We start from the raw sequence: 15648 nt of genomic DNA on the forward strand, positions 1-15648 counted from the left end.
CCTCGAGTCCCTCAGCACTGGGAAGCCAGCATTTCCAATAGATTTCTTCATAATGTCACTGTGGAAAGCTAATGCTTTCACTGTATGGAGGGCTCTACTGTCCCCAAGGAGCGTTTGCCCCTTGACCAAATTTGTCACACACTGGAAGCCATATTGTACCGCTCCGTGCCCTGATAATTCTCTTGACAAGGAGCCACAACCAGGAGTAAGTCAGCTAAAGCTTTATTTTGCTTCGTCAAAAATTGTCACGGCAGGTTAAGAGTGCTATAGTGACACATGTAGCCCAGTGGCAATGACAGAAAACCTGCTTCTGTATTGTACTGTATGACAATGGGAGTGAGACTTACAGAAGTTTCTAGTTTCTTTCAAGTTGTATTGTCATAATGTTGGCCTTTATACCTGTTGGGACCATCTTAGTAAGATAAATGACAATGGGGTATCGTTGCAAAGAAGTCAGAGCAATAGACATCCACTAAGTTTACCTCTGACCTTTGGTGCCTTGTGTTTTTAATACACATTATGCTCCTGTTCTTTGGTCCTTCATAAGTTGATGCAGCACATCACTGCAACATGGACAGTTACCTATGTTATTAAAACCAGGCTCAATGATGTTCTGAACCACATTGTTGTAATAACTTGAAATTTTCCTTCTAAGAAACATAAAGTGGAACAGCACTGTGCAGCCATGACAGACAAAGTGCCAAAGAAAGCGTGAGTGTGTTCTTGTTCACAGCCATCTTCCTCGAAATGCCTGTCGCAGTCGGTGATTTTTGAAAAAGAGCCACAGGTCTCGTTTTTCCCTGTTCGCTTTCTCAGGGAGCACCATCGTCATAATGAAGGTGTGTAATAGAACATGACACCATAATTATATTCTCCCAGTTAAGAGGCAGTGTTTACAACAAGCACAAGGCTGCCTTTATTTTCTCCCTCCTTACACACACACTCACTCTCTCTTTGTCTCGCTCCCTCGTCTGGCCCGACTTTGCTTCATGTCATGTGCCATTTAATTGCATTAGAAAAAACGCTTGATGAAGAAGTGAAAAAAGTAAATTGCTTTAAATTGCCTGTCACAGATTGTGCGGAGTTGCCGTACAGCAATAAGGCTCGTGCATTGCGTTGGGCACTGGGTAAGCGAGATTAATGCGCCTGCTGCCGATTTTTGAGCACCCCGTGATTCCACACTGAAAGAATTGCATGAGATAATATTTTGAATCAGAGCAATTAGCTATTAAATTTATCTATTGGTTTTATCGAATACAGAACCATGAGGATAGAGACGGGGACACAGAGTCGCACAAATGCATTCATCAATACATATTGGATCCGCCAAGCTAATGGCCTTTCAGTGCACATGTGCTGTGTTACACAAATGCTCAGATGGCATTTTAGCCTAATCTAGACTAGGGAGTGACCTCTTAGAGTAATCCTGCTCTTCTTCTTTCCTCGTTCACTACGCTTTTTACCTTCCTCTAGCTTTCCCACCGTCTCTTCCTGTGTTTTTTTTTTTTTTTTTTATTTTTTATTTTTCCCTAACGAGGCATATGAGCGACACGGCAAAGCACCCTATCGTGCCCGTTGATCCGAAGACTTCCACAGCAACCCAGAAAGAGCCCCAGGGGTGCAATTAAAAGTGAGAGAGGAGAATGTCAGCCAGGGGGGCTGAGCAAGGGAGAAGACAGGGGATGAGGGAGGGAAGGGTGAGGAGGGAAAGGAGGGTTTGGCGTTGGTGCCACAGGTAGCATGGTCATGTTACAATCCACAGAGGAGGCCCTTAAAGGCTGCTAATGTGTGGAGGTGTCAGCAGCTGGTTGTTCCACCATCTCTGCTCTCTTTTGGCCTCCTTCCTGCTTCTTCCTTCTCCTCGCCTCATTTCCGACTCAGTTTGTTAAGAGGACTCAAACTCAGATTAGGTGTAATTCACAATCCATGTCATGCTGCTGGCTGGAGGAATTCACAGTAAATTCTAAGTGTGAACTGGGAAACTGTACGCCCGACCCAAATCTGGGGCTCCCCATTTGTCTTGTTGCCCATGTGGGTTAGTGGTTCACAGCCTAGTTCCCAATGGCAAATTATCAAAATCTGGGTATCTGGATGAACTTTTGCTCTCAATATAAAAACAAAACCAGTGTCTCTCTTGTCCTTGCAGAAAAATAGATACAGATGTGACCAAAGAGAAAAAAAATCCTCCCCAACCCTGTCAATATATATCGATCTTTTGTTTAGCTGAGAAACACAGTCTAGACACATTGCCGCATTGTCTTGAAAATAACTTCACCCCACTCTGCTATGACGTACAGATGCACACGCCTCACAGATTAAGGAAAGGAAATTGATCACTAAAAGGAGATTTTAGACAGATGGGGGAATATAACCACAAAGGAAAATAAAACATGCCTTCAGATTGAAGAGGGCAGAAATCATCATCATAAAACGCTGGCGAATAAACAGCTGAAAATCCCCAGTCAAATTGGAATGCAAAGCTGAACCGAACTGAATGTCAGCACTGTAGTGCAGAACACCAGAGTCAAAATTAGGATTCAACCTACAACACCGGGGTAGCATCAAGATTTAGTTAACTGCTCTCTAAGTCCCCTATCTGCTTCTAAATAGCACATTACGTTTCACTCCAAGATGCGTTACCAACATTTGAACTTACTCCTACAATATCATTTAAAGGATGTTTATCCAAAAACTTCTAACATATCTGAAGTAATATTAATAATGTATTCTTCACAAACATGTAATAGGTGGCTTAAGGCTTTGAAACCTTTGGTATGCTGGTGTGGCTAACACATTTCCCGATCATACATGACATGAGATGTGACACTCGGCCTTTGACTAATAGTAATCCGAACAAATTAGCTTGTAGTACCCCTGTCAGATGCAGGGGTGTGCCCACAGCATTCGTTCCAGTGCACCATTCCAGAGCTCACTGCAAACACATTACCTTGCCTCGCTGCCCAAATGCATAGCAAATAACCCATATAAATCATACAATCTGGGCCAAGTCAATGAGAGCCCCCTATTTTCCCTGTTTTCTAGTTATTTCCACCGCACCATCATTCAGCAGCACTAGCATCACTCAGTCCGAAGCTCTCAGCGCCATTGTCAGAGTGGCCCAGTTTAGAACCCACAGAGGGCTCCTGAAGTAACCCTTCCTCTAGTGCACTTGATTTTATGTCTCCGCAGTCTGGACTAAATTGTGGGTTGCCAGCTCTTCCACACACTACTCTGTCTTTCAGCTCGCTCGCTTTTCTTCCTCCCTTTGACAAAAACAAAGATGGGCTTCTATGAACTTGCACCAGTGTCTGTGGCTGTGTTTACTATCGAGCAAAATGGCAGTTGAAGAGCACCCTCTCTCAGAACATTATTTTAAACGTTCCCTACTCTCCTGTCACTCCTGATTCTCTTAGCGTATGAGGGCAGCATCATTTTGTTCTAGCTCTAGTGCCAAATAATGACTTTCAGCCCTGAAATATGGTTTTCAATAGCGTCATCATAAACAACAGAGACTCACTTTTTAGCGCGCAGTGTCTGATTCCACTTCTCAGAATTAATTGACTAAATGGGAGCTTAAAGTCATTATCTCCCCTCGCCAGTTCTCCAATCCTGTGCTAGGGGCTAATAAATGGAGGTTTGATTTCGCTAAATGTCCTCTCGCAAAGATTCATAATGCTAGGACCCTGGTGGCCAACAGATGTGGTCAGCCTGGCTCAACAGCAGAACAAATGGGCACAAGACATCCTCGCACATGAAGAGCAAAGAAATAATAGCTTAATGGCATTCATCTGGTGACACAGATGAGACAACCTCGGCTGTTTGCTTTCGTGTGTGCTCAACGGAGCACATTTTGTCACCAGCAGCCGTGTGGTCTAACACAGTTCTCTTGTGAGGGACTGACAATAGCAGAGGGGTGGGGGGGGGGGTGGGGGGTGGGGGGGGGGGGGGGCGGGAGGAAGGAGCAGGCTCAATGGATGGGTCTGCCGGCTTCCTGCTTTCCCCTCTGTGGTCTTTGTGATAATACACTAGTGGTTATGGGAGCCTCCGTCTCTTTGCAAATCAGTGTTTGCTTCCCAAGTGTTTGCCATGTGCAGTCAAGCACGAGACTCTGTTTTTCTGTACATTTAGTCCTGCACAGTCTGGAGCAAAAGGCCAGAGCTGCATCAGTGTGGGAATAATACAATAAATAAGGTAATTAAAAGCTGTTATTTCTCTATCAATATTATTGTTTACTTCTTAATAATATCGCCCTACTAGGATATTAGGTCACGTTGCAACCGTTACTTTTAAACGAATAGTTTGTGTCTGGAAGCAGATGCATTGATTGAACTACACAAAGGTCAAACTTGGCACAGTGAATTGAAAATCAGTGAAAGAGTTGTGTTCCCACGTTTATCTCAGCCTCCCCATTGTGACAATTACATGAGAGGGAACGACGTGGAAGCACATTTCCATTCAAGCGTATATCGACTGTAACAGCAGGTCAGCAACAAGACAGCTACAAACACAATTGGCACACAACACTAAATAATACATGGAGCTAAAACAAAGACATCGCACACCTAAAATATAGCCCTAATAAAAGGCTGTGCAGAGAAAATGTGTTTCCCCCTCGACTAAGAGTAATGACCTTTCCTAGAAGTCCACCATAAAATAACACAGCGACAGTTAGGAGCACCTGTTTTTACATTATTAATAGTGGAGGCTTCACACACACTCAAAAGCTGGAGACGTGTACTGATTCTGTGGATTTTGACTCGTCTTAAATTGGACAGAATTTTCTCAAACTGCACCCAGCTAAAACCACTGAGGCATTTGAGTGTTAAGAAAGCCATTTGTCACAGGCAGCACAGACTTCTGCCAGCCCGGCCTTGGGATAAAAAAACAAATGAAAATAATATGAATTGTATGAATGCCACTGAAGAATAAGGCACACTATTTGTAATGGCATCTGAATTCAAATGCTTCGTATAAATACATATTTCATTAGCGATGTTCCCCTAGAAATGAAAAGGGGATATTTGCTGGCTTTTTCATTTGAATAGATCCCCCAGTGTTGCTAAAATAAGGGTCTTTAGGCGCAGTTCTCAATCCAGTCACGTCAAAAGGGATTCAGGAGTCCTCTGAGATGAACAACACACGGCCATGATCTCCTCTGACCTTAACTGTGACTCATGTTTATTTACCTCAGCTAGTTATCCCTGAGAGACTGTGGTCTCATCGCTGAAATGAGCGCTGTGATGGGATGAATGGACGACTCTAATGAACAAATAAGCCAGATTGATCCAAGTTCGCATTTGATTCCCAAGCATTGCAGAGACACACGATTCAATATGCCTGGATGCCAGTAGAGCACCCCTTGAACTTTGCTGTACACACATCTTTAATCACACTCACCTTTTCTCGTGGCTGGTGTGACTTCCAGCTTATTTGTAATTACCAAGCTCCTCGGGAGAGTTGGCTCAACAACAGGCCCGGCCATAGGTCACGGAGAGACGCTGTAGCTGGCCATATGGGCTCTGGGCCCAGGGGCAGAGAGTGGGTGGACGATGGCATTGGCACCGGACAGTTACCAGAATGGTTGGAGCAGGAGATTGAATTATTTGGAGACAGGAGACAGCCTTATCGAGCAGCGACCACATTGCACTGACGTTTTCACCCCAGTTTCTATTTCCCATTTCACACCTGGACTATTGCCAGATAGGATATGTTCAACCACTTCGTTTTACCCACAGATTCACAATCACCAGCCACCAGTCAAAAGCGGGTATAGTGCGTTATCTGTCACCGCCTTACCACACGTTGCACTCTCCCCTCTATCCTCAAACATTCTCTAACCCTCTCCTGTCTCCCCCCCTCCCACCACTGTTGTCACTAGCGCAGCAACAGCATGGTGTTATTACAGATAAACAATCAATACTGCATTAACGTGTCCACGGAGGCTACCTAGACTTAAACAGGCAGACGAGGAAAATAATTCAACCCAATGTCATGGGCGGACTTCAAGCAACTAATCTTGCTCATGAACTGGCAAAACGATATATTCAGGCCACTTTCTTTCATTATCCTCAGCCATCATTTCTTTGTGTTTGAGGTCACCAGATACATTTCTTTTCCTTCCTCTCCTCACTGGTCACAGAATGAAGCCCCACTGCATTAAAGAAGTAATACCCTTCTTTATAGCAAAGGTGACCATGGATATTGGAGAGCAGGGACCCATACGATCGATTTGGAGCGAGGAATGGAAATTTTAACATGATTCCCTGCCAGGCATTTTAACTCAGGTGTATTGGACCCTCTCTTTTGACGATTGCCTCCAATCCAACTTACTTCTCCATTTCAAAATTCTGATGACGTCTTTATTTGAGAAAAGGGCAGTGAGTGCTGCAAGCACTGGTGCCCTGCCGATGGCTGTGTGGTCCCCGTTCCTCTTTGCAAAGCTTGTATGCAGCAAATTTGCATCTACATTCTTAACACCGCCATTGAAAAGAGAAGCCCTCTTGTTCTAAACCTCTGTGAAAAATGAAAACAAAGGAGTTCTTATGAGGAGGCCCAACAAATAGTCTCTGCCTCTCCCAGACTGCTATTAAATACTCCTCATTTCATCCTCATTCATTAGCCTCCACGCCCACAACCCCAACACCATGCGGGGATATGAAATACCTCGCACAAACACAAAATAAAGGAGTTGGACTTGGCTGAATGATTGCAGAGACTGTTTACTAATACTGCTGCTCACTCTGCTTTATTACAGAGTGCCAGGCTTTCCATTACTGCAAAGGGAGAGTGAAAAGGGAGAAGAAGCAGATGAGGTGGGAGCAGACAGAACAGAAAGTGAGAGAGAGAGAGAGAGAGAGAGAGAGACTGCCAACATCAGATTAAAAGAAGAAGAAAAAAAAGAATGGCTCTGTTGATTTACACCTTCATTACTCTCCCCTAACTCTGCTTATTGCAAATCATGATGCTGCTTTATGAGCTGAATCCTCTATTACGACAAGGCCGGGAAGACAGTGCTTTAGTCCATAAAGCAACCGTACAGTAACCGCCACCCGGCAGCATCTAACCCACTCATCCTATGACCCAGCTGCCAGGGGGGAAGGGAAGCAAGACAGAGACCAAGCCCCTGCTGAAACTTGTTCCAGTGCACAGACTCTGAGCTCACTCGTTTGCTTGCTCGCTGTCCCTTTGCTGGCCTTGTGCCCATGTACAACACACCCAGCTTTCTCTATGCCAGATGCCAAGAAATATGACTTAGTGGGCGCAAAGCTCTGTGGCGACGTTGAAAAGGAACTCCTAGTGAGTGTTTAATGTTAAGTAAGCTATGCTATATTTAAGTCAACAAACCACCTCCCAACCACCAAGTGAGGGGGAATATGTGTATATTTAGATAAAGAAGAGAATGTCTTTCTTTACTTGTATTTATTGAACTAAGGGGAGGTGTTCGGAGCATGCTTGCTCTTTTCCTTGTAACGATTGAATCTGTGTGCATGGCCAGCGAGTCCGAGAAGAAATGGTCGAGGAAGTCGGGTGCAGGACCTAATAAATCAGCAGATAGGTTGAGGCATGTAGGTGAGCACGGGTGTCAGTGTGCTGATGTAAACAGGGCGCGGGTGCATGAGACACACTAGATGGAGGTTTGTTATGTGTATGTAACATGCTGCTTTGGCCTGGCCTGTCTGACTCCCATCTGGAACAGCGTTGACAGAAAAGTTGACAGATGCTTCACCAACGTCCATTATTTATGAGACTGAGAAGATCCACACTGCATTTCACAAGTGTCTTCTTTTGCTACTGTAGGTCGAGTTCTGACATTGTATTGTGTGTGTGTGTGTCTGTGTGTGTGTGTCCATGCATGCGTCTGCCCACAGCCACTGGCTTCCTGGTGTGGGAGGCTGATAGGTTGGTAGCTGAATGTACAGGTCGTGTTCTTGCACGTCTGTCTAACTGCACAAGTGTGTGCTTACGTATTTGTTTGTCCATGTACTCCAAGCCTATGCCAGACCCAAGTAACCACTCCACATGCCTCTGTGAGTCTAACCCTTGACCCCTAGAGTGTCACTAAATCCCTGCTAGATAGGCAGCGCTTCAGCTCAGCATTGGAGAACAGTACACCAGCAGACTCCAGCTCCCTTAAAACCCACTTAGAGGCTTACAGCTGGGAGGCTCGACCATCGGATTGAATTAAGGCTATGATTAATTGAATCTAGTGGTGAATAACTTGAGTGACTGATGTCTCGTAGGACCAAAGGTCTAGACACAATGCTTCAGAATAAAGCTATATTCATTCATTCAATGACATCACAGGTACTTTCAGCATGCCTCAGGCATGGATGGTTGCCTCTAATATTATTGCTTGGAGTGCTGCTTTAAGCCCAATATCACCAGCAGCACTGCTCCTGCTACGAACACCAATGTTAATGAGAGACATAGTATAATTAATACAAATGGAATGTTTAATGCAGTTTTTCCATTTCAAAGAAATTCCCCCGGCATCTTTCCCAACAACGAATTCAACTCGCTTGCATTGTCCTCGGGCAAACAATAACCCAAGTTTGGCATTGCCTTCATTAGATCAAACTCAATTATTGCAGAGTGCTTGCAGCTCCTCTGGCACAGAGGCAGATTCTGAGGCTGCCTACTCTGGCAACTTGAAGGTCCCCTGGCAGGTCCTGCCCCATTTGTCTTTGACGGACAGCGGCGTCAAACAGTAATTGGAGGCCTTTGAGACCCGTACACATCAGTTTGTCAGTTATTCATGTCAAAGCACAGTGTTCAGCTGCTGGGTGTCTTAAAGAATGACCTTTTCTCAAAGGGGACAGGTTTCCCCTACTGTCTGAGAAATGGCTTGGGTATTATTCAGCCTGCTACCCAAGCAAGCTGTTAGTACTACATGTCCCATGTTGCTGCAGAAAGCTTGTATTGTGTCCTTCCCTGAGGAATATATGGTCCCAGAATGGTACGTAAGCTTTGATTCTGCAGGTAGTTTGTGGTGGGGGTCTTTCTATTTCTTTCGTTCACAATGAACCATCCTAATGTTTTGAGAGGTAGCAGAACAATGGCAGAAACCTCTCTTTTTCACTCTGGGGACTGAAAGTAAATAGGACCTTTGCTGATGTGTTTGCCTGTTCATTTACTGCACCTCAGAATACTGCTTGCACATTGTACCTCTACGAAAAATGAAAAGAACAAACTCACAAAGGCATTCTGCAGGACAATAGCGCAGAGGAGGAAACAGCCACACAATGGAGTCCAGATATCATTCACAATATAGACAGGAGACCATTATCCACAGAAGGACGGGCCCATCTGAAGGTGACAGGTTTGGGAGACAGAGGAACTGTGTGCATGGCGCTGCCACCAAGACAACAGTCTCCCTGAAGCCTAACCTATAAGGACAGGCTTTTGCAGCACCAATGCCCGCTGGGTTGAGGTGTTACACGTCACCTGCAATACCCTGGATCATTACTCCTGGAGGCTGTTAGAGGGGAAAATCACATCACTCTGCCATCACTGCTGCCAAGAAAAATTGACACGCAAAAAGTCATTCAAAGACACACCTCAATATGCACACACACACACACGCACGCACAAAGGCCCGCAAACAGCCTCACTGTCAGCGTCTCTCACTTGCAGACAAACACACACATGTAACTGCACACCCGTAATCTATCATATACTGTCAGTGGTGGCTGGGGGGGTTAACATACATCCCAACAGCGTCCCACCAGCCAGTGTTGCCTCAAGCTGACAGCTCTCACAGCGACTGCCTTGCAGGAGTAAAGTAAGCATCATTATCGCCTTTTTTGTCATACAGTACCTCTCTTCTTGGAATAAGGATAGCACTCCTTCAGAGTCTCCCTACTTTTATCCACCACTCGACCCTTTCCCTTCACTGCCTTCTGTCTTCATTGTACTTCAGTCAGGCGCTAATGCTCCTTGTCCTGCGGCTGGACTCTCTGATCTCCTATTACCCTCTCGTCATCCGACAGTCAATATTATCCCCCCCTTCCCGACCCATCTTCCCCTCTGCTTCCCTTTGCTTTTTCCAAAACTCTCAAAAGTCAGACAGACAATGTTGAGCCCCTCCACCGACATCGCCTCCACTCCTTCATGCACTTGCTCCTCTTCCATACACTTATTAACTGGCTGTCATGTTCAGCAGCCTTCCCCCAGACAGTGTTTAACGTTTCTCAGTCCACTTACTGCAGCCAGAGTTAAGCCTCTGGGCTTTGCACAGACAGGAATCCAACTAGAGGGGAAAGGCAGGACCTGCGGACATGATCTGTCTCCTGCACTCACTCACACTCTTCCTCCTGTACCAGCTACCTCAAGGCAGGGCAGAAACATATAGATCATACAAGACATTACCTTCAGAAGGCTTTTTTCCTTGCAGAATATCAGATGTAAGTGACTTTTTTTCATAACTAAGAGAAAGCTGAGTTTATTCATGGTTGGACAATCTGAAAAGTATTTGAAAGTGAATGTAAAAGTGAAAAGTCATTAAGACATTTTATATTTTATTAGTTTTACTCATTTATAGATACACACACTGCCTCGAAATGAGCATATATGTAACAAGATGCTCCCAAGATGTAATTTAGGCGTAAAGGTCTCATTTGTGATAAAGTTCTTCATACTGAAATGTAAATCAGCGGGTATATTTTTACCTCTGCCAAAGAAAGCTGTATTATCACCCCTGTTCTGTATGTCAGCAGGGTGTCAGAGAAACTCATGAACAAATTTCCATGAAATTTGCTGGAGACGTCAGCCTCAAGCCAACGAACAGCTGATTAAATTTTGATAGTGATCTGGATCTGTGATTTCCACTATTAGATGATTATTGTTTTCCCCCCCCCACATATTGGATATAGAGATTTAATTCTAAATCCAATCTAAAGCCTAACGGTACGCTCGCAGGGTCAAGAAATCGATTTCACCTCACATTTAAGAAAGAGGGAATGTTCAGTGTCCTTGAAGGTGGCTTCCTACTACTTTTTGTTCATATTTTGGGAGACACCCGAACAGAATCCAACTTTCAGGCTCCACTCGGCATTGTGTCGTAGCTACATTACTGGGTTTGTCACCTGCCCCTTCCTTCTCTGCCCTCCCCTTCCCAGGGCAAATGGTGTAAGAAATGAGACGTGGCTGGTGGATAGACTTTCATGCCCCTGCTTTACCAGTGTCATTTCCGCAACTCTGAAATTGTGCCATGGTCTACAGGGCTTTGTTGTAAATCACTATCTCCCACTGTCAGACTGCAGTCTGCTGCACACTGTGGATGCCTGGCTTTCTGCTGCCTCCTGGGTGACTAATATATCTTGTTAAATTGTGCTGAGAAGCGTGCGGAGAACTGTACACCTTCTCTCTTTGTACTATGTTTGTTTGCTTGCATTTTTGCCTGTGTGTGTTTGCGTGCGCCTACTTCAAGATGTGTTTTAGTGTCTGCGCGCCTGAGTCTACATTTCGTGACTGAATAGGTAGGTGGAGATGTTACTTTTGCAAATATGTCTACTAAACTATACAAGTCTGTCAGGCTTTGTCGGTAATTCAGTTAGATTGCTATCCAGCCAGCTTCCACTAGGCACCACCACCACAATATCGGAGTTGTGAAGCTATCTCTCAGCTACTTCATAATTAGAAAAGCTGTGGAGCCAAGCCACAGTTTGAGGGGGAAGAAGGAGAAAAAAGCAGTTGGCAGACTGCATTATTCAACATTGGCAGAAATTGACTCTGTTTCCCACCCCAAAGACATGGATGTAAGTGATTTCATAGTCACATCCGTCCTAGTGTGCCATATAAAGCTGGACTCCTCTCTTATCAGCGGCTCTTAAGCCATGCACTATAAACTATCAGCTTCAGCCATCCACACACACACACACACACCACACACACGCCGTATCTCTGACTTTGAAAATAGATTTATGAGTATATTTTCGTGTAATTGGTGTTCTTCTGCACAAAGCAGGGAGAGATAATTACCCATTGTTAAGTGAGGTGTAAATTGTCTGATCCACGTGTATTTATCTTCTCAGTGCACAGAGAGCAAAATAGGCCTTTTTGGGGATTTAGACAAGACTCCACAGTGACGTTCTACTCTCCTGGCCACTGTCCAGCTCTCAAATCCCTTTTTGCTGAAACGTGTTGAAAAACAGCCTTCCCTTTGCTTTAACCACATCCTGTCTAACTCTAACGCCTTTTTTTTTTTTTTTTTTTTTTTTAGTAAAAAGCTAATTCAATCTGGGACTCTGGTTGACCTTCAGAGAAAAGGTGATGACAACCCCCACCAGTAGTAGATTTAACGAGAAACAAAATCACAATTCCTGCCTCGCTGTGTGGCGGCAGGTGAGAAACACATCCTCCCTTATTTTGGTTTCACTGCAGTTTGGTTCCTAATGCTCTGCAACTACGTGTCTCTGAAAGGAATCCGTCTCATCAGAAAGGAGCAGTTATGAAGTTGCCTTTGTGCCTGCGATAAATTTGTTCTAATGGTCACAGGGAGCCTCAAGAAATAAAGGATAATGTCACGCTAAAGTCAAATCTGCCATTCTTTGTGAAGGCTAAACAAGTCCGTCCTACACAGCAGGGGGCATTGTTCTGGAGCAATAGAAACAAAAGAAAAGAAAAGAGAGCAGCCTAGTTGGCTGACACAGACAGTAGCGTCTCCAGATAAATATTTGGCACAAGAAAATCTTTGGAGGAATCACGGCGCAGTCACAGTACAAACAACGTCATGATTTATTATCACATCATACAGACCGTGACTAATGCACTCAAACAATCAAGGTGCATCTACTGAACTACAATGCCCAGGGGTACTCTCTGCCACAGACTTTAAACATTCGTAAGCGAAGCACACAACACATTAGAGCCACTCGCTGCGCGTGCAGGCTCTACAAAATGCCCACAAGTATCCAAACCCGTACGGAGGAGAGGAAAGAAGGCCACAGACAATCCCACAGGGCATCCGAGTGAGCTTTAGCCCAGGCAGCAGCCACTGGGATGTGATTTTATTAAGTCCAGATGCTGCTGTACAGAGGACTCGAAACATTCGATATTACGAGCTGGACACATCAAAATGATGCTGCCCATCTGGAGCACAAATAATGTAATCAACTCGGGTCACCGGTCAACACCGCCTGGCCGTCGGGTAAACCCACCACCCTGTGACGTCACCGCTCACAGGGACAGGCTGGAGTCAGCCGGCAGATTGAGACTCAAGCGTTTTTGGTATATCCCCTAAGCCGCTGCACATGACCTGCACAGCGAAGATATGTGGGAGAAGGAAAAGTTGAAATGTGAGGGGCTGTCTCCTGCCATCTAAGCTGTGGCTTAAAAAAAAAACTGCTGATGGCTCTGATCTGTCTATCCCCATCTCTGTCAAAGCAGCTCTGCAATATAACTTTTAACATCTTCATATGAAGCCCTCACTCAGCTCAAACCATAAACACACACACACACTATGTACTGTATGTTTCCTGCACATGCACACACACACACACACACACACACACATGCAGGGACTCTATTTGCAGAGCCTTTAAATATTCAGTACCTGCCGTGTTTTCTGTATGACTTTGATCAGCCACAGATTCTACTCTGTCCCTTTCATCTCTGAACTTCAAACCCCGGCGTATGAAAAACCTGGACCACAAAACCTGTTCTGGTTCAGACAATCTCCCTTTCGCCGTGCTGCTCCCCACCACGTGAGAACAACCCGAGAAGTTGTTGCAGCACAAGCCGTGAAGTTAACCAACTCATTACAAGTGGAACACTCCTTTTTCAGAGCCCACATTATTTCCCAATCAACCCCAGATAAGCATTAATCCTTGTTTGTAATTTAAAAAGTATGTGTGTAGTGGAGTGATTATTGCAGAATAGTCCCCTGGTAGTTTGACAACTCCCCTAAAAAACTTCTTGGCTGCCTTGAGGCGCATTACTTCAGGCTCACATGGAGCCAGCGCAGTAACTAACATGGAGCAATCTGCAGGCAACAGGCAGGACAGTTACAACTTCTCCAAGCGCTAAAATTCATTTTTCAGGATTGCATACGCCTTTTAGCTCCTCCACACCTCCTCCCTTCACTCTGCAACTGTTTCATAAAGAAGCCAAGTTCATTATTCAGCAAGCCCCTTAAGCATTCACAGTAAACAACACCTGTATCATGCTGCTGTCAATAACGTCAGAGGACATGTTTCAGAAACTTAACTCAACTCTAGGAGTGCTTTAGCAGAAAATAAATAAAGAGAAAAGAAGAAGAAAAAGCAAAAAAAGCAGGGCCATTCAGCTGATCTCTAACAGCAAGCACACTGAAAAAAGGCAGCAGAGCATCACAGTGCGACTGCAGGCAACCACAGATAGACACTCAAGCGCCTTTATCAGAGCATGCCGTCCCACCTGCATCGATTCGCATCCCGTGGATTTGCCACTGGCTGCAGCAGGAGCATCGCTGGAGAGGAGGTGGGAGGAGGAGGAGGAGGGGGGGGCAAAGACAAATCGGCTTCACGGACAGATTGGAGCGAGTGTCAGAGAGGGCCTGAAGTTTTCATACGTGACAAAATAACACGGGGGGGGGGGGGAAGAAGAAAGGTGGCTTTAGTTTAGAGAGCAGGCCTGCACAGCCGCAGCTCTCACAGCGTCGTGCTGCGTCGTGCAGGGACCTCTGTACCAGAAGGGGCACGTTTCGATTTCCACACGTCGACGGATGAATACAGACATTTACGCACGGAGACACTGGGCCAAACGCAAAAGTTGATGAGCGCGCCGGCCCATCGACCGAGCCCCGTCATGAGCTGAATGAATCCGCTGCGAGTGTGAACACAAATAACTTCCGAATCCAACTCATTTCCAATTCAAAGCCCGGAGTTGTTCCACTAATTGCTCTACAACTGATATGGATTTTTTTTTTTTTTTTTGGCTCCGCCAGCGATTGCATTGAAATCTGTACAACAGAAAAGAGAGAGAGAGAGAGAGAGAGCCCCGATACAATCTAAACACACACAACTATTTCCTCGCACTGGCAATAATAGTGAGAGCAGCTCAGAATAACCCAGCTCGGACCGTCTCAGCCTGCGCGCAAGTAACTCGCCTGCGTACGAGAGCGGGCGAACGTGCCGCAAACGAGAGCATTTCCCCATCAGACAGAAGTTGTAAGCAAAACCCCGCTCACCTGATAATGAAGTTTATTCTAGGACTGGCGGGGGTGGGGGGGGTGGGAGATTTTCCCAGGGTTGCGAAGGCGCACGTCGGTGCCAAGTGTATCCGTTCACTGCAGCTTTTGTTGCCCGTTGTTCCACCTCAACTGCGCGTCTCAGTCGCGCTGCATCACTTCTCGCTGTGGATGTCAGGGAGGCTGAGAGGCTGAGGGGACTCAACCCTCCCATTGGCTGCCATTCACAAGTCCCCGGCAGAACACGGCGGAGAAAAAAAAAAAAAAAGGAGAAGGGGAGGAAAGGAACAAAAAAAAAAAAAGAGAGAGAGAGAGAGAGAGAGAGACAGACACACACACACACACACACGACAAAAACAAAAGGAAGATGGTAGAACGAGAGGTTGGAGCGCAGATGATGGGGCTGCCTCTCAAACTGCAGAGCGATGCTCAAGTTTTAATAAGAACAGGAGCCAAATGTTGTTCGTGCATGCGCTGTCTTT

General features: G+C 45.5%; 1 protein-coding gene across 1 annotated transcript in view; it reads right to left on the reverse strand.

Moving 5' to 3' along the window:
* The window catches only part of LOC113164544 (cadherin-6), a 51682-nt gene extending 36317 nt beyond the window's left edge, over positions 1 to 15365 (reverse strand). The window contains exon 1 of the mRNA XM_026363886.1: positions 15167 to 15365. The gene's annotated coding sequence lies outside the window, so the exon portion shown is untranslated. The remainder of the gene's footprint in view (positions 1 to 15166) is intronic.
* Positions 15366 to 15648: the final 283 nt, after the last annotated feature.

Source organism: Anabas testudineus, chromosome 2, assembly GCF_900324465.2.
Source record: "Anabas testudineus chromosome 2, fAnaTes1.2, whole genome shotgun sequence".
In the NCBI taxonomy this organism is placed as follows: domain Eukaryota; kingdom Metazoa; phylum Chordata; class Actinopteri; order Anabantiformes; family Anabantidae; genus Anabas; species Anabas testudineus.